Source organism: Anopheles gambiae, unplaced genomic scaffold, assembly GCF_943734735.2.
Source record: "Anopheles gambiae unplaced genomic scaffold, idAnoGambNW_F1_1 scaffold_23, whole genome shotgun sequence".
NCBI classification, from domain to species: domain Eukaryota; kingdom Metazoa; phylum Arthropoda; class Insecta; order Diptera; family Culicidae; genus Anopheles; species Anopheles gambiae.
The window spans coordinates 330974-350442 of NW_026902719.1; positions in this window are offsets into that span (position 1 = coordinate 330974).

Consider the following 19469-nt stretch of genomic DNA (forward strand, 5'->3'; position numbering starts at 1 on the left):
TTGCACTATTTGAATGGCCTTGAAATTTGATGTTGAATTTTGTTGCCATCAATTATCGTTGTTACGGCCATGTTTCATCGAAATGAAGGCATCTTGAACTAATTCCTTGCAATTTGATGTTGAATTTCGTTGCCATCAATTATCGTTGTTACGGCCATGTTTCATCGAAATGAAGGCATCTTGAACTAATTCCTTGCAATTTGATGTTGAATTTTGTTGTCATCTATTATCGTTGTTACGGCCATGTTTCATCCAAATGAAGCCATCTTGTACTATTTGAATGGCCTTGAAATTTGATGTTAAATCTCGTTACCGTCTATTATCGTTGTTACGGCCATGTTTCATCCACATAAAACATCGTGAACTAATTCAATGGCCTTGAAATTTGATGTTGAATTTTGTTGCCATCTATTATCGTTGTTACGGCCATGTTTCATCCAAATGAAGGCATATTGCACTATTTGAATGGACTTAAAATTTAATGTTGAGTTTTTTTGCCATCTATTATCGTTGTTACGGCCATGTTTTATCCAAATGAAGCCATCTTGCACTATTTGAATGGCCTTGAAATTTGATGTTGAATTTTGTTGCCATCTATTATCGTTGTTACGGCCATGTTTCAACCACATAAAACATCGTGAACTAATTCAATGGCCTTGAAATTTGATGTTGAATTTTGTTGCCATCTATTATCGTTGTTACGGCCATGTTTCATCCAAATGAAGGCATATTGCACTATTTGAATGGCCTTGAAATTTGATGTTGAGTTTTTTTGCCATCTATTATCGTTAATACGGCCATGTTTCATCCAAATAAAGCCATCTTGCACTATTTGAATGGCCTTGAAATTTGATGTTGAATTTTATTGCCATCTATTATCGTTGTTACGGCCATGTTTCATCCAAATAAAGTCATCTTGCACTATTTGAATGGCCTTGAAATTTGATGTTGAATTTTGTTGCCATCTATTATCGTTGTTACGGCCATGTTTCATCCAAATGAAGCCATCTTGCACTATTTGAATGGCCTTGAAATTTGATGTTGAATTTTGTTGCCATCTATTATCGTTGTTACAGCCATGTTTCATCAAAATGAAGAAATATTGCCTATTTGAATGGCCTGGAAATTTGATGTTGAATTTTGTTGCCATCTATTATCGTTGTTACGGCCATGTATCATCCAAATAAAGCCATCTTGCACTATTTGAATGGCCTTGAAATTTGATGTTGAATTTTGTTGCCATCTATTATCGTTGTTACGGCCATGTTTTATCAAAATGAAGAAATATTGCACTATTTGAATACACTTAAAGTTTGATGTTGAGTTTTTTGCCATCTATTATCGTTGTTACGGCCATGTTTCATCAAAATGACGCCATCTTGTACTATTTGAATAGACTTAAAATTTGATGATGAGTTTTGTTGCCATCTATTATCGTTGTTACAGCCATGTTTCATCCAAATGAAGCCATCTTGCACTATTTGAATGGCCTTGAAATTTGATGTTGAATTTTGTTGCCATCAATTATCGTTGTTACGGCCATGTTTCATCCAAATGAAGGCATCTTGAACTAATTCCTTGAAATTTGATGTTGAATTTTGTTGCCATCTATTATCGTTGTTACGGCCATGTTTCATCCAAATGAAGCCATCTTGTACTATTTGAATGGTCTTGAAATTTGATGTTGAATTTTGTTGCCATCTATTATCGTTGTTACGGCCATGTTTCATCCAAATGAAGAAATATTGCACTATTTGAATAGACTTCAAATTTGATGTTGAATTTTGTTGCCATCTATTATCGTTGTTACGGCCATGTATCATCCAAATGAAGCCATCTTGCACTATTTGAATGGCCTTGAAAGTTGATGTTGAATTTTGTTGCCATCTATTATCGTTGTTACAGCCATGTTTCATCCAAATGAAGCCATCTTGTACTATTTGAATGGCCTTGAAATTTGATGTTGAGTTTTGTTGCCATCTATTATCGTTGTTACGGCCATGTTTCATCCAAATAAAGGCATCTTGAACTAATTCAATGGCCTTGAAATTTGATGTTGAATTTTGTTGCCATCCCTCTTGGCAGAAATCGCCTGTACACTCTGCCTCTCGCTACCCCCGCTCTACACTTGCGAGCAATCATGCGACACACTCGCACACTTCCATACGTCTCCACCCCTGAACGCTCCCATCGTTGAGGTGTTAAGCAAAAATCGGCTCTGAGCTTGAGAGACACACTTGCACTCCACCAACCCCCCATGACCGATTGCTCCCGTCATTGCGATGATGGGTTATTGTTACATCTGTGTGTGAGATCCTCGCTCTCACTCCGCCATGCCTTACCAACCTACTTCACGCAATGCTTCCACATTTGCGGTGTTGGTAAAATTTTCAATCTGATGAGAGAGCGAAAGAAACTATGGGCGAATCATAGTTCTATTTGGCAAAACAGAAATAAAACAGATATGCATAATTTAATGATATTTAATACAACACACAATAATTTACAATTAGTTTAAGAGTAATAATGATTCTTTAAATGTGTGTTGTGTTTTATATCTTTTTTTCCTGGCAATTGAATGTTGTGCACAAAACTATTCTAAAAATTTGGACAAGTATTGAAGCTGTCCCATAGTGATAAAAGTTGTTTTTTTCATCTGCGGTTCGCCTCCCTCGTTTGACAGATATCAGTGTTGACAAAAATTGGCTTGGTTTGGTTCGGTGAAATTCTGGAGAGATTTATGCTGTTTACCTAATATTATTTCAATAAAGTACAGTTTAATTTGCTTGTGCTTACCGAGCATATAAGTGCAGTTAACCAATATTTATTTAATTGACTTATAGTGTCAGTGTGCGCAAGCGTAAAGGCGTTAAATTGATTTAAATTAGCAGGTAAGTTGTGTAAAGTGTGATGATAGCTGGTGTTTTTTTTTTCTTTTTGAGTTTATAAACTGTATATTGTTATAGGATCCAGATATCCAGTTCGTAACGGCTCGAAGCAACGGGCAATTGTGGATCAGAAAGCAGAAAAGAAAGGGTGAGAGGGGAGAATAGTGAGCGAAAGCACTCACAGCCGGTGAGTGCGTAGCTTAAATGGATAGCGGTAGCTTAAACGATCAAGCCTCTCGTGAGCGGGCACTCAGCGTGGCTTAAACTTTTGAATGCCAATAAGCTTTGTTTAAGCTACGAGTTTAAGCCTACATGTCGCGCGATTTCTGTCAGAAGGGATCTATTATCGTTGTTACGGCCATGTTTCATCCAAATGAAGCCATCTTGTACTATTTGAATGGCCTTAAAATTTGATGTTGAATTTTATTGCCATCTATTATCGTTATTACGGCCATGTTTCATCCAAATGAAGCCATCTTGCACTAGTTGAATGGCCTTGAAATTTGATGTTGAATTTTGTTACCATCTATTATCGTTGTTACGGCCATGTTTCATCCAAATAAAGCCATCTTGCACTATTTGAATGGCCTTGAAATTTGATGTTGAATTTTGTTGCCATCTATTATCGTTATTACGGCCATGTTTCATCCAAATAAAGCCATCTTGCACTATTTGAATGGCCTTGAAATTTGATGTTGAATTTTGTTGCCATCTATTATCGTTGTTACGGCCATGCTTTATCCAATTGAAGCCATCCTATACTATTTGAATGGCCTTGAAATTTGATGTTGAGTTTTTTTGCCATCTATTATCGTTGTTACGGCCATGTATCATCGAAATGAAGGCATCTTGAACTAATTCCTTGAAATTTGATGTTGAATTTTGTTGCCATCTATTATCGTTGTTACGGCCATGTTTCATCCCAATGAAGCCATCTTGTACTATTTGAATGATCTTGAAATTTGATGTTGAATTTTGTTGCCATCTATTATCGTTGTTACGGCCATGTTTCATCCAAATGAAGAAATATTGCACTATTTGAATAGACTTAAAATTTGATGTTGAGTTTTTTTGCCATCTATTATCGTTGTTACGGCCATGATGTTGAATTTTGTTGCCATCTATTATCGTTGTTACAGCCATGTTTCATCAAAATGAAGCCATCTTGTACTATTTGAATGGCCTTGAAATTTGATGTTGAGTTTTTTTTGCCATCTATTATCGTTGTTACGGCCATGTTTCATCCAAATGAAGGCATCTTGAACTATTTGAATGGCCTTGAAACTTGATGTTGAGTTTTTTGCCATCTATTATCGTTGTTACGGCCATGTTTCATCCAAATGAAGCCATCTTGCACTATTTGAATGGCCTTGAAATTTGATGTTGATTTTTGTTGCCATCTATTATCGTTGTTACGGTCATGTTTCATCCAAATGAAGCCATCTTACACTATTTGAATGGCCTTGAAATTTGATGTTGAATTTTGTTGCCATCTATTATCGTTGTTACGGATATGTTTCATCCAAATGAAGCCATCTTGTACTATTTGAATGGCCTTGAAATTTGATGTTGAGTTTTTTGCCATCTAGTATCGTTGTTACGGCCATGCTTTATCCAATTGAAGCCATCTTGTACTATTTGAATGGCCTTGAAATTTGATGTTGAGTTTTTTTGCCATCTATTATCGTTAATACGGCCATGTTTCATCCAAATGAAGCCATCTTGCACTATTTGAATGGCCTTGAATTTTGATGTTGAATTTTGTTGCCATCTATTATCGTTGTTACGGCCATGTTTCATCCAAATAAAGGCATCTTGAACTAATTCAATGGCCTTGAAATTTGATGTTGAATTTTGTTGCCATCTATTATCGTTGTTACGGCCATGTTTCATCCAAATGGAGGCATATTGCACTATTTGAATGGACTTAAAATTTGATGTTAAATTTTGTTGCCATCTATTATCGTTGTTACGGCCATGTTTCATCCAAATGAAGCCATCTTGCACTATTTGAATGGCCTTGAAATTTGAGGTTGATTTTTGTTGCCATCAATTATCGTTGTTACGGCCATGTTTCATCCAAATGAAGGCATCTTGAACTAATTCCTTGAAATTTGATGTTGAATTTTGTTGCCATCTATTATCGTTGTTACGGCCATGTTTCATCCCAATGAAGCCATCTTGTACTATTTGAATGATCTTGAAATTTGATGTTGAATTTTGTTGCCTTCTATTATCGTTGTTACGGCCATGTTTCATCCAAATGAAGAAATATTGCACTATTTGAATAGACTTAAAATTTGATGTTGAGTTTTTTGCCATCTATTATCGTTGTTACGGCCATGATGTTGAATTTTGTTGCCATCAATTATCGTTGTTACAGCCATGTTTCATCCAAATGAAGCCATCTTGTACTATTTGAATGGCCTTGAAATTTGATGTTGAGTTTTGTTGCCATCTATTATCGTTGTTACGGCTATGTTTCATCCAAATGAAGCCATCTTGTACTATTTGAATGGCCTTGAAATTTGATGTTGAATTTTATTGCCATCTATTATCGTTATTACGGCCATGTTTCATCCAAATGAAGCCATCTTGCACTATATGAATGGCCTTGAAATATGATGTTGAATTTTGTTGCCATCTATTATCGTTGTTACGGCCATGTTTCATCCAAATGAAGCCATCTTGCACTATTTGAATGGCCTTGAAAATCGATGTTGATTTTTGTTGCCATCTATTATCGTTGTTACAGCCATGTTTCATCAAAATGAAGCCATCTTGTACTATTTGAATGGCCTTGAAATTTGATGTTGAATTTTGTTGCCATCTATTATCGTTGTTACGGCCATGTTTCATCCAAATAAAGCCATCTTGCACTATTTGAATGGCCTTGAAATTTTATGTTGAATTTTGTTGCCATCTATTATCGTTGTTACGGCCATGCTTTATCCAATTGAAGCCATCCTATACTATTTGAATGGCCTTGAAATTTGATGTTGAGTTTTTTTGCCATCTATTATCGTTGTTACGGCCATGTATCATCCAAATGAAGCCATCTTGCACTATTTGAATGGCCTTGAAATTTGATGTTGAATTTTGTTGCCATCTATTATCGTTGTTACGGCCATGTTTCATCCAAATGAAGCCATCTTGCACTATTTGAATGGCCTTGAAATTTGATGTTGAGTTTTTTGCCATCTATTATCGTTGTTACGGCCATGCTTTATCCAATTGAAGCCATCTTGTACTATTTGAATGGCCTTGAAATTTGATGTTGAGTATTTTTGGCATCTATTATCGTTAATATGGCCATGTTTCATCCAAATGAAGCCATCTTGCACTATTTGAATGGCCTTGAAATTTGATGTTGAATTTTGTTGCCATCTATTATCGTTGTTACGGCCATGTTTCATCCAAATAAAGCCATCTTGCACTATTTGAATGGCCTTGAAATTTGATGTTGAATTTTGTTGCCATCTATTATCGTTGTTACGGCCATGTTTCATCCAAATGGAGGCATCTTGCACTTTTGAATGGACTTAAAATTTGATGTTGAGTTTTGTTGCCATCTATTATCGTTGTTACGGCCATGTTTCATCCAAATAAAGCCATCTTGCACTATTTGAATGGCCTTGAAATTTGATGTTTAATTTTGTTGCCATCTAGTATCGTTGTTACAGCCATGTTTCATCCAAATGAAGCCATCTTGCACTATTTGAATGGTCTTGAAATTTGATGTTGAATTTTGTTGCCTTCTATTATCGTTGTTACGGCCATGTTTCATCCAAATGAAGCCATCTTGCACTATTTGAATGACCTTGAAATTTGATGTTGAATTTTGTTGCCATCTATTATCGTTGTTACGGCCATGTTTCATCCAAATGAAGCCATCTTGTACTATTTGAATGGCCTTGAAATTTGATGTTAAATCTTGTTACCGTCTATTATCGTTGTTACGGCCATGTTTCATCCACATAAAACATCGTGAACTAATTCAATGGCCTTGAAATTTGATGTTGAATTTTGTTGCCATCTATTATCGTTGTTACGGCCATGTTTCATCCAAATGAAGGCATATTGCACTATTTGAATGGACTTAAAATTTAATGTTGAGTTTTTTTGCCATCTATTATCGTTGTTACGGCCATGTTTTATCCAAATGAAGCCATCTTGCACTATTTGAATGGCCTTGAAATTTGATGTTGAATCTTGTTACCGTCTATTATCGTTGTTACGGCCATGTTTCATCAAAATGACGCCATCTTGTACTATTTGAATAGACTTAAAATTTGATGATGAGTTTTTTTGCCATCTATTATCGTTGTTACAGCCATGTTTCATCCAAATGAAGCCATCTTGCACTATTTGAATGGCCTTGAAATTTGATGTTGAATTTTGTTGCCATCAATTATCGTTGTTACGGCCATGTTTCATCCAAATGAGGGCATCTTGAACTAATTCCTTGAAATTTGATGTTGAATTTTGTTGCCATCTATTATCGTTGTTACGGCCATGTTTCATCCAAATGAAGCCATCTTGTACTATTTGAAAGGTCTTGAAATTTGATGTTGAATTTTGTTGCCATCTATTATCGTTGTTACGGCCATGTTTCATCCAAATGAAGAAATATTGCACTATTTGAATAGACTTCAAATTTGATGTTGAATTTTGTTGCCATCTATTATCGTTGTTACGGCCATGTATCATCCAAATGAAGCCATCTTGCACTATTTGAATGGCCTTGAAAGTTGATGTTGAATTTTGTTGCCATCTATTATCGTTGTTACAGCCATGTTTCATCCAAATGAAGCCATCTTGTACTATTTGAATGGCCTTGAAATTTGATGTTGAGTTTTGTTGCCATCTATTATCGTTGTTACGGCCATGTTTCATCCAAATGAAGCCATCTTGCACTATTTGAATGGCCTTGAAATTTGATGTTGAATTTTATTGCCATCTATTATCGTTATTACGGCCATGTTTCATCCAAATGAAGCCATCTTGCACTATATGAATGGCCTTGAAATTTGATGTTGAATTTTGTTGCCATCTATTATCGTTGTTACGGCCATGTTTCATCCAAATGAAGCCATCTTGCACTATTTGAATGGCCTTGAAAATCGATGTTGATTTTTGTTGCCATCTATTATCGTTGTTACAGCCATGTTTCATCAAAATGAAGCCATCTTGCACTATTTGAATGGCCTTGAAATTTGATGTTGAATTTTGTTGCCATCTATTATCGTTGTTACGGCCATGTTTCATCCAAATAAAGCCATCTTGCACTATTTGAATGGCCTTGAAATTTGATGTTGAATTTTGTTGCCATCTATTATCGTTGTTACGGCCATGTTTCATCCAAATGGAGGCATATTGCACTATTTGAATAGACTTAAAATTTGATGTTGAGTTTTTTGCCATCTATTATCGTTGTTACAGCCATGTATCATCCAAATAAAGCCATCTTGTACTATTTGAATGGCCTTGAAATTTGATGTTGAATTTTGTTGCCATCAATTATCGTTGTTACGGCCATGTTTCATCCAAATGAAGGCATCTTGAACTAATTCCTTGAAATTTGATGTTGAATTTTGTTGCCATCTATTATCGTTGTTACGGCCATGTTTCATCCCAATGAAGCCATCTTGTACTATTTGAATGATCTTGAAATTTGATGTTGAATTTTGTTGCCTTCTATTATCGTTGTTACGGCCATGTTTCATCCAAATGAAGAAATATTGCACTATTTGAATAGACTTAAAATTTGATGTTGAGTTTTTTTGCCATCTATTATCGTTGTTACGGCCATGATGTTGAATTTTGTTGCCATCAATTATCGTTGTTACAGCCATGTTTCATCCAAATGAAGCCATCTTGTACTATTTGAATGGCCTTGAAATTTGATGTTGAGTTTTGTTGCCATCTATTATCGTTGTTACGGCTATGTTTCATCCAAATGAAGCCATCTTGTACTATTTGAATGGCCTTGAAATTTGATGTTGAATTTTATTGCCATCTATTATCGTTATTACGGCCATGTTTCATCCAAATGAAGCCATCTTGCACTATATGAATGGCCTTGAAATATGATGTTGAATTTTGTTGCCATCTATTATCGTTGTTACGGCCATGTTTCATCCAAATGAAGCCATCTTGCACTATTTGAATGGCCTTGAAAATCGATGTTGATTTTTGTTGCCATCTATTATCGTTGTTACAGCCATGTTTCATCAAAATGAAGCCATCTTGTACTATTTGAATGGCCTTGAAATTTGATGTTGAATTTTGTTGCCATCTATTATCGTTGTTACGGCCATGTTTCATCCAAATAAAGCCATCTTGCACTATTTGAATGGCCTTAAAATTTTATGTTGAATTTTGTTGCCATCTATTATCGTTGTTACGGCCATGCTTTATCCAATTGAAGCCATCCTATACTATTTGAATGGCCTTGAAATTTGATGTTGAGTTTTTTTGCCATCTATTATCGTTGTTACGGCCATGTATCATCCAAATGAAGCCATCTTGTACTATTTGAATGGCCTTGAAATTTGATGTTGAATTTTGTTGCCATCTATTATCGTTGTTACGGCCATGTTTCATCCAAATGAAGCCATCTTGCACTATTTGAATGGCCTTGAAATTTGATGTTGAGTTTTTTGCCATCTATTATCGTTGTTACGGCCATGCTTTATCCAATTGAAGCCATCTTGTACTATTTGAATGGCCTTGAAATTTGATGTTGAGTATTTTTGGCATCTATTATCGTTAATATGGCCATGTTTCATCCAAATGAAGCCATCTTGCACTATTTGAATGGCCTTGAAATTTGATGTTGAATTTTGTTGCCATCTATTATCGTTGTTACGGCCATGTTTCATCCAAATAAAGCCATCTTGCACTATTTGAATGGCCTTGAAATTTGATGTTGAATTTTGTTGCCATCTATTATCGTTGTTACGGCCATGTTTCATCCAAATGGAGGCATCTTGCACTTTTGAATGGACTTAAAATTTGATGTTGAATTTTGTTGCCATCTATTATCGTTGTTACGGCCATGTTTCATCCAAATGAAGCCATCTTGCACTATTTGAATGGCCTTGAAATTTGAGGTTGATTTTTGTTGCCATCTAGTATCGTTGTTACAGCCATGTTTCATCCAAATGAAGCCATCTTGCACTATTTGAATGGTCTTGAAATTTGATGTTGAATTTTGTTGCCTTCTATTATCGTTGTTACGGCCATGTTTCATCCAAATGAAGCCATCTTGCACTATTTGAATGACCTTGAAATTTGATGTTGAATTTTGTTGCCATCTATTATCGTTGTTACGGCCATGTTTCATCCAAATGAAGCCATCTTGTACTATTTGAATGGCCTTGAAATTTGATGTTAAATCTTGTTACCGTCTATTATCGTTGTTACGGCCATGTTTCATCCACATAAAACATCGTGAACTAATTCAATGGCCTTGAAATTTGATGTTGAATTTTGTTGCCATCTATTATCGTTGTTACGGCCATGTTTCATCCAAATGAAGGCATATTGCACTATTTGAATGGACTTAAAATTTAATGTTGAGTTTTTTTGCCATCTATTATCGTTGTTACGGCCATGTTTTATCCAAATGAAGCCATCTTGCACTATTTGAATGGCCTTGAAATTTGATGTTGAATCTTGTTACCGTCTATTATCGTTGTTACGGCCATGTTTCATCAAAATGACGCCATCTTGTACTATTTGAATAGACTTAAAATTTGATGTTGAGTTTTTTTGCCATCTATTATCGTTGTTACAGCCATGTTTCATCCAAATGAAGCCATCTTGCACTATTTGAATGGCCTTGAAATTTGATGTTGAATTTTGTTGCCATCAATTATCGTTGTTACGGCCATGTTTCATCCAAATGAAGGCATCTTGAACTAATTCCTTGAAATTTGATGTTGAATTTTGTTGCCATCTATTATCGTTGTTACGGCCATGTTTCATCCAAATGAAGCCATCTTGTACTATTTGAAAGGTCTTGAAATTTGATGTTGAATTTTGTTGCCATCTATTATCGTTGTTACGGCCATGTTTCATCCAAATGAAGAAATATTGCACTATTTGAATAGACTTCAAATTTGATGTTGAATTTTGTTGCCATCTATTATCGTTGTTACGGCCATGTATCATCCAAATGAAGCCATCTTGCACTATTTGAATGGCCTTGAAATTTGATGTTGAATTTTGTTGCCATCAATTATCGTTGTTACAGCCATGTCTCATCCAAATGAAGCCATCTTGTACTATTTGAATGGCCTTGAAATTTGATGTTGAGTTTTGTTGCCATCTATTATCGTTGTTACGGCCATGTTTCATCCAAATGAAGCCATCTTGTACTATTTGAATGGCCTTGAAATTTGATGTTGAATTTTATTGCCATCTATTATCGTTATTACGGCCATGTTTCATCCAAATGAAGCCATCTTGCACTATATGAATGGCCTTGAAATTTGATGTTGAATTTTGTTGCCATCTATTATCGTTGTTACGGCCATGTTTCATCCAAATGAAGCCATCTTGCACTATTTGAATGGCCTTGAAAATCGATGTTGATTTTTGTTGCCATCTATTATCGTTGTTACAGCCATGTTTCATCAAAATGAAGCCATCTTGCACTATTTGAATGGCCTTGAAATTTGATGTTGAATTTTGTTGCCATCTATTATCGTTGTTACGGCCATGTTTCATCCAAATAAAGCCATCTTGCACTATTTGAATGGCCTTGAAATTTGATGTTGAATTTTGTTGCCATCTATTATCGTTGTTACGGCCATGCTTTATCCAATTGAAGCCATCCTATACTATTTGAATGGCCTTGAAATTTGATGTTGAGTTTTTTTGCCATCTATTATCGTTGTTACGGCCATGTATCATCCAAATGAAGCCATCTTGTACTATTTGAATGGCCTTGAAATTTGATGTTGAGTTTTTTACCATCTATTATCGTTGTTACAGCCATGTATCATCCAAATAAAGCCATCTTGTACTATTTGAATGGCCTTGAAATTTGATGTTGAATTTTGTTGCCATCAATTATCGTTGTTACGGCCATGTTTCATCCAAATGAAGGCATCTTGAACTAATTCCTTGAAATTTGATGTTGAATTTTGTTGCCATCTATTATCGTTGTTACGGCCATGTTTCATCCAAATGAAGAAATATTGCACTATTTGAATAGACTTCAAATTTGATGTTGAATTTTGTTGCCATCTATTATCGTTGTTACGGCCATGTATCATCCAAATGAAGCCATCTTGCACTATTTGAATGGCCTTGAAAGTTAATGTTGAATTTTGTTGCCATCTATTATCGTTGTTACAGCCATGTTTCATCCAAATGAAGCCATCTTGTACTATTTGAATGGCCTTGAAATTTGATGTTGAGTTTTGTTGCCATCTATTATCGTTGTTACAGCCATGTTTCATCCAAATGAAGCCATCTTGTACTATTTGAATGGCCTTGAAATTTGATGTTGAATTTTGTTGCCATCTATTATCGTTGTTACGGCCATGTTTCATCCAAATGAAGCCATCTTGCACTATTTGAATGGCCTTGAAAATCGATGTTGATTTTTGTTGCCATCTATTATCGTTGTTACAGCCATGTTTCATCAAAATGAAGCCATCTTGCACTATTTGAATGGCCTTGAAATTTGATGTTGAATTTTGTTGCCATCTATTATCGTTGTTACGGCCATGTTTCATCCAAATGAAGAAATATTGCACTATTTGAATAGACTTAAAATTTGATGTTGAGTTTTTTGCCATCTATTATCGTTGTTACAGCCATGTATCATCCAAATAAAGCCATCTTGTACTATTTGAATGGCCTTGAAATTTGATGTTGAATTTTGTTGCCATCAATTATCGTTGTTACGGCCATGTTTCATCCAAATGAAGGCATCTTGAACTAATTCCTTGAAATTTGATGTTGAATTTTGTTGCCATCTATTATCGTTGTTACGGCCATGTTTCATCCCAATGAAGCCATCTTGTACTATTTGAATGATCTTGAAATTTGATGTTGAATTTTGTTGCCTTCTATTATCGTTGTTACGGCCATGTTTCATCCAAATGAAGAAATATTGCACTATTTGAATAGACTTAAAATTTGATGTTGAGTTTTTTTGCCATCTATTATCGTTGTTACGGCCATGATGTTGAATTTTGTTGCCATCAATTATCGTTGTTACAGCCATGTTTCATCCAAATGAAGCCATCTTGTACTATTTGAATGGCCTTGAAATTTGATGTTGAGTTTTGTTGCCATCTATTATCGTTGTTACGGCTATGTTTCATCCAAATGAAGCCATCTTGTACTATTTGAATGGCCTTGAAATTTGATGTTGAATTTTATTGCCATCTATTATCGTTATTACGGCCATGTTTCATCCAAATGAAGCCATCTTGCACTATTTCAATGGCCTTGAAATATGATGTTGAATTTTGTTGCCATCTATTATCGTTGTTACGGCCATGTTTCATCCAAATGAAGCCATCTTGCACTATTTGAATGGCCTTGAAAATCGATGTTGAATTTGTTGCCATCTATTATCGTTGTTACAGCCATGTTTCATCAAAATGAAGCCATCTTGTACTATTTGAATGGCCTTGAAATTTGATGTTGAATTTTGTTGCCATCTATTATCGTTGTTACGGCCATGTTTCATCCAAATAAAGCCATCTTGCACTATTTGAATGGCCTTGAAATTTTATGTTGAATTTTGTTGCCATCTATTATCGTTGTTACGGCCATGCTTTATCCAATTGAAGCCATCCTATACTATTTGAATGGCCTTGAAATTTGATGTTGAGTTTTTTTGCCATCTATTATCGTTGTTACGGCCATGTATCATCCAAATGAAGCCATCTTGTACTATTTGAATGGCCTTGAAATTTGATGTTGAGTTTTTTTGGCATCTATTATCGTTAATACGGCCATGTTTCATCCAAATGAAGCCATCTTGCACTATTTGAATGGCCTTGAAATTTGATGTTGAATTTTGTTGCCATCTATTATCGTTGTTACGGCCATGTTTCATCCAAATAAAGGCATCTTGAACTAATTCAATGGCCTTGAAATTTGATGTTGAATTTTGTTGCCATCTATTATCGTTGTTACGGCCATGTTTCATCCAAATGGAGGCATCTTGCACTTTTGAATGGACTTAAAATTTGATGTTGAGTTTTGTTGCCATCTATTATCGTTGTTACGGCCATGTTTCATCCAAATAAAGCCATCTTGCACTATTTGAATGGCCTTGAAATTTGAGGTTGATTTTTGTTGCCATCTAGTATCGTTGTTACAGCCATGTTTCATCCAAATGAAGCCATCTTGCACTATTTGAATGGTCTTGAAATTTGATGTTGAATTTTGTTGCCTTCTATTATCGTTGTTACGGCCATGTTTCATCCAAATGAAGCCATCTTGCACTATTTGAATGACCTTGAAATTTGATGTTGACTTTTGTTGCCATCTATTATCGTTGTTACGGCCATGTTTCATCCAAATGAAGCCATCTTGTACTATTTGAATGGCCTTGAAATTTGATGTTAAATCTTGTTACCGTCTATTATCGTTGTTACGGCCATGTTTCATCCACATAAAACATCGTGAACTAATTCAATGGCCTTGAAATTTGATGTTGAATTTTGTTGCCATCTATTATCGTTGTTACGGCCATGTTTCATCCAAATGAAGGCATATTGCACTATTTGAATGGACTTAAAATTTAATGTTGAGTTTTTTTGCCATCTATTATCGTTGTTACGGCCATGTTTTATCCAAATGAAGCCATCTTGCACTATTTGAATGGCCTTGAAATTTGATGTTGAATCTTGTTACCGTCTATTATCGTTGTTACGGCCATGTTTCATCCACATGAAACATCTTGAACTAATTCAATGGCCTTGAAATTTGATGTTGAATTTTGTTGCCATCTATTATCGTTGTTACGGCCATGTTTAATCCAAATGAAGCCATCTTGTACTATTTGAATGGCCTTCAAATTTGATGATGAGTTTTGTTGCCATCTATTATCGTTGTTACAGCCATGTTTCATCCAAATGAAGCCATCTTGTACTATTTGAATGGCCTTGAAATTTGATGTTGAAATTTGTTGATATCTATTATCGTTGTTACGGCCATGTTTCATCCAAATAAAGGCATCTTGCACTATTTGAATGGCCTTGAAATTTGATGTTGAATTTTGTTGCCATCTATTATCGTTGTTACAGCCATGTTTCATCCAAATAAAGCCATCTTGCACTTTTTGAATGGCCTTGAAATTTGATGTTGAATTTTGTTGCCATCTATTATCGTTGATACGGCCATGTTTCATCCAAATGAAAAAATATTACACTATTTGAATAGACTTAAAATTTGATGTTGAGTTTTTTTGACATCTATTATCGTTGTTACGGCCATGTATCATCCAAATAAAGCCATCTTGCACTATTTGAATGGCCTTGAAATTTGATGTTGAATTTTGTTGCCATCAATTATCGTTGTTACGGCCATGTTTCATCCACATGAAACATCTTGAACTAATTCAATGGCCTTGAAATTTGATGTTGAATTTTGTTGTCATCTATTATCGTTGTTACGGCCATGTTTCATCCAAATGAAGCCATCTTGTACTATTTGAATGGTCTTGAAATTTGATGTTGAATTTTGTTGCCTTCTATTATCGTTGTTACGGCCATGTTTCATCCAAATAAAGCCATCTTGCACTATTTGAATGGCCTTGAAATTTGATGATTTAGTTTTTTTGCCATCTATTATCGTTGTTACGGCCATGTTTTATCCAATTGAAGCCATCTTGTACTATTTGAATGGCCTTGAAATTTGATGTTGAGTTTTTTTGCCATCTATTATCGTTGTTACGGCCATGTTTCATCCAAATGAAGCCATCTTGTACTATTTGAATGGCCTTGAAATTTGATGTTGAATTTTGTTGCCATCTATTATCGTGGTTACGGCCATGTTTCATCCAAATGAAGCCATCTTACACTATTTGAATGGACTTAAAATTTAATGTTGAGTTTTTTTGCCATCTATTATCGTTGTTACGGCCATGTTTTATCCAAATGAAGCCATCTTGCACTATTTGAATGGCCTTGAAATTTGATGTTGAATCTTGTTACCGTCTATTATCGTTGTTACGGCCATGTTTCATCCACATGAAACATCTTGAACTAATTCAATGGCCTTGAAATTTGATGTTGAGTTTTTTTGCCATCTATTATCGTTGTTACGGCCATGTTTCATCCAAATGAAGCCATCTTGTACTATTTGAATGGCCTTGAAATTTGATGTTGAATTTTGTTGCCATCTATTATCGTGGTTACGGCCATGTTTCATCCAAATGAAGCCATCTTACACTATTTGAATGGACTTAAAATTTAATGTTGATTTTTTTTGCCATCTATTATCGTTGTTACGGCCATGTATCATCCAAATAAAGCCATCTTGCACTATTTGAATGGCCTTGAAATTTGATGTTGAATTTTGTTGCCATCAATTATCGTTGTTACGGCCATGTTTCATCGAAATGAAGGCATCTTGAACTAATTCCTTGCAATTTGATGTTGAATTTCGTTGCCATCAATTATCGTTGTTACGGCCATGTTTCATCGAAATGAAGGCATCTTGAACTAATTCCTTGCAATTTGATGTTGAATTTTGTTGTCATCTATTATCGTTGTTACGGCCATGTTTAATCCAAATGAAGCCATCTTGTACTATTTGAATGGCCTTGAAATTTGATGTTAAATCTTGTTACCGTCTATTATCGTTGTTACGGCCATGTTTCATCCACATAAAACATCGTGAACTAATTCAATGGCCTTGAAATTTGATGTTGAATTTTGTTGCCATCTATTATCGTTGTTACGGCCATGTTTCATCCAAATGAAGGCATATTGCACTATTTGAATGGACTTAAAATTTAATGTTGAGTTTTTTTGCCATCTATTATCGTTGTTACGGCCATGTTTTATCCAAATGAAGCCATCTTGCACTATTTGAATGGCCTTGAAATTTGATGTTGAATCTTGTTACCGTCTATTATCGTTGTTACGGCCATGTTTCATCCACATAAAACATCGTGAACTAATTCAATGGCCTTGAAATTTGATGTTGAATTTTGTTGCCATCTATTATCGTTGTTACGGCCATGTTTCATCCAAATGAAGCCATCTTGCACTATTTGAATGGCCTTGAAATTTGATGTTGAGTTTTTTTGCCATCTATTATCGTTAATACGGCCATGTTTCATCCAAATAAAGCCATCTTGCACTATTTGAATGGCCTTGAAATTTGATGTTGAATTTTGTTGCCATCAATTATCATTGTTACGGCCATGTTTCATCCAAATAAAGCCATCTTGCACTATTTGAATGGCCTTGAAATTTGATGTTGAATTTTGTTGCCATCTATTATCGTTGTTACGGCCATGTTTCAACCAAATAAAGCCATCTTGCACTATTTGAATGGCCTTGAAATTTGATGTTGATTTTTGTTGCCATCTATTATCGTTGTTACGGCCATGTTTCATCCAAATGAAGCCATCTTGCACTATTTGAATGGCCTTGAAATTTGATGTTGAATTTTATTGCCATCTATTATCGTTGTTACGGCCATGTTTCATCCAAATAAAGTCATCTTGCACTATTTGAATGGCCTTGAAATTTGATGTTGAATTTTGTTGCCATCTATTATCGTTGTTACGGCCATGTTTCATCCAAATGAAGCCATCTTGTACTATTTGAATGGCCTTGAAATTTGATGTTGAATTTTGTTGCCATCTATTATCGTTGTTACAGCCATGTTTCATCAAAATGAAGAAATATTGCACTATTTGAATAGACTTAAAATTTGATGTTGAATTTTGTTGCCATCTATTATCGTTGTTACGGCCATGTATCATCCAAATAAAGCCATCTTGCACTATTTGAATGGCCTTGAAATTTGATGTTGAATTTTGTTGCCATCTAGTATCGTTGTTACGGCCATGTTTTATCAAAATGAAGAAATATTGCACTATTTGAATACACTTAAAGTTTGATGTTGAGTTTTTTGCCATCTATTATCGTTGTTACGGCCATGTTTCATCAAAATGACGCCATCTTGTACTATTTGAATAGACTTAAAATTTGATGATGAGTTTTGTTGCCATCTATTATCGTTGTTACAGCCATGTTTCATCCAAATGAAGCCATCTTGCACTATTTGAATGGCCTTGAAATTTGATGTTGAATTTTGTTGCCATCTATTATCGTTGTTACGGCCATGTTTCATCCGAATGAAGAAATATTGCACTATTTGAATAGACTTAAAATTTGATGTTGAATTTTGTTGCCATCTATTATCGTTGTTACGGCCATGTATCATCGAAATGAAGCCATCTTGTACTATTTGAATGGCCTTGAAATTTGATGTTGAATTTTGTTGCCATCTATTATCGTTGTTACGGCCATGTTTCATCCAAATGAAGCCATCTTGCACTATTTGAATGGCCTTGAAATTTGATGTTGATTTTTGTTGCCATCTATTATCGTTGTTACAGCCATGTTTCATCCAAATGAAGCCATCTTGCACTATTTGAATGGCCTTGAAATTTGATGTTGAATTTTGTTGCCATCTATTATCGTTGTTACGGCCATGTTTCATCCGAATGAAGAAATATTGCACTATTTGAATAGACTTAAAATTTGATGTTGAGTTTTTTGCCATCTATTATCGTTGTTACGGCCATGTATCATCCAAATAAAGCCATCTTGTACTATTTGAATGGCCTTGAAATTTGATGTTGAATTTTGTTGCCATCTATTATCGTTGTTACGGCCATGTTTCATCCAAATGAAGGCATCTTGAACTAATTCCTTGAAATTTGATGTTGAATTTTGTTGCCATCTATTATCGTTGTTACGGCCATGTTTCATCCCAATGAAGCCATCTTGTACTATTTGAATGATCTTGAAATTTGATGTTGAATTTTGTTGCCATCTATTATCGTTGTTACGGCCATGTTTCATCCAAATGAAGAAATATTGCACTATTTGAATAGACTTAAAATTTGATGTTGAGTTTTTTTGCCATCTATTATCGTTGTTACGGCCATGATGTTGAATTTTGTTGCCATCTATTATCGTTGTTACAGCCATGTTTCATCCAAATGAAGCCATCTTGTACTATTTGAATGGCCTTGAAATTTGATGTTGAGTTTTTTTTGCCATCTATTATCGTTGTTACGGCCATGTTTCATCCAAATGAAGGCATCTTGAACTATTTGAATGGCCTTGAAACTTGATGTTGAGTTTTTTGCCATCTATTATCGTTGTTACGGCCATGTTTCATCCAAATGAAGCCATCTTGCACTATTTGAATGGCCTTGAAATTTGATGTTGATTTTTGTTGCCATCTATTATCGTTGTTACGGTCATGTTTCATCCAAATGAAGCCATCTTACACTATTTGAATGGCCTTGAAATTTGATGTTGAATTTTGTTGCCATCTATTATCGTTGTTACG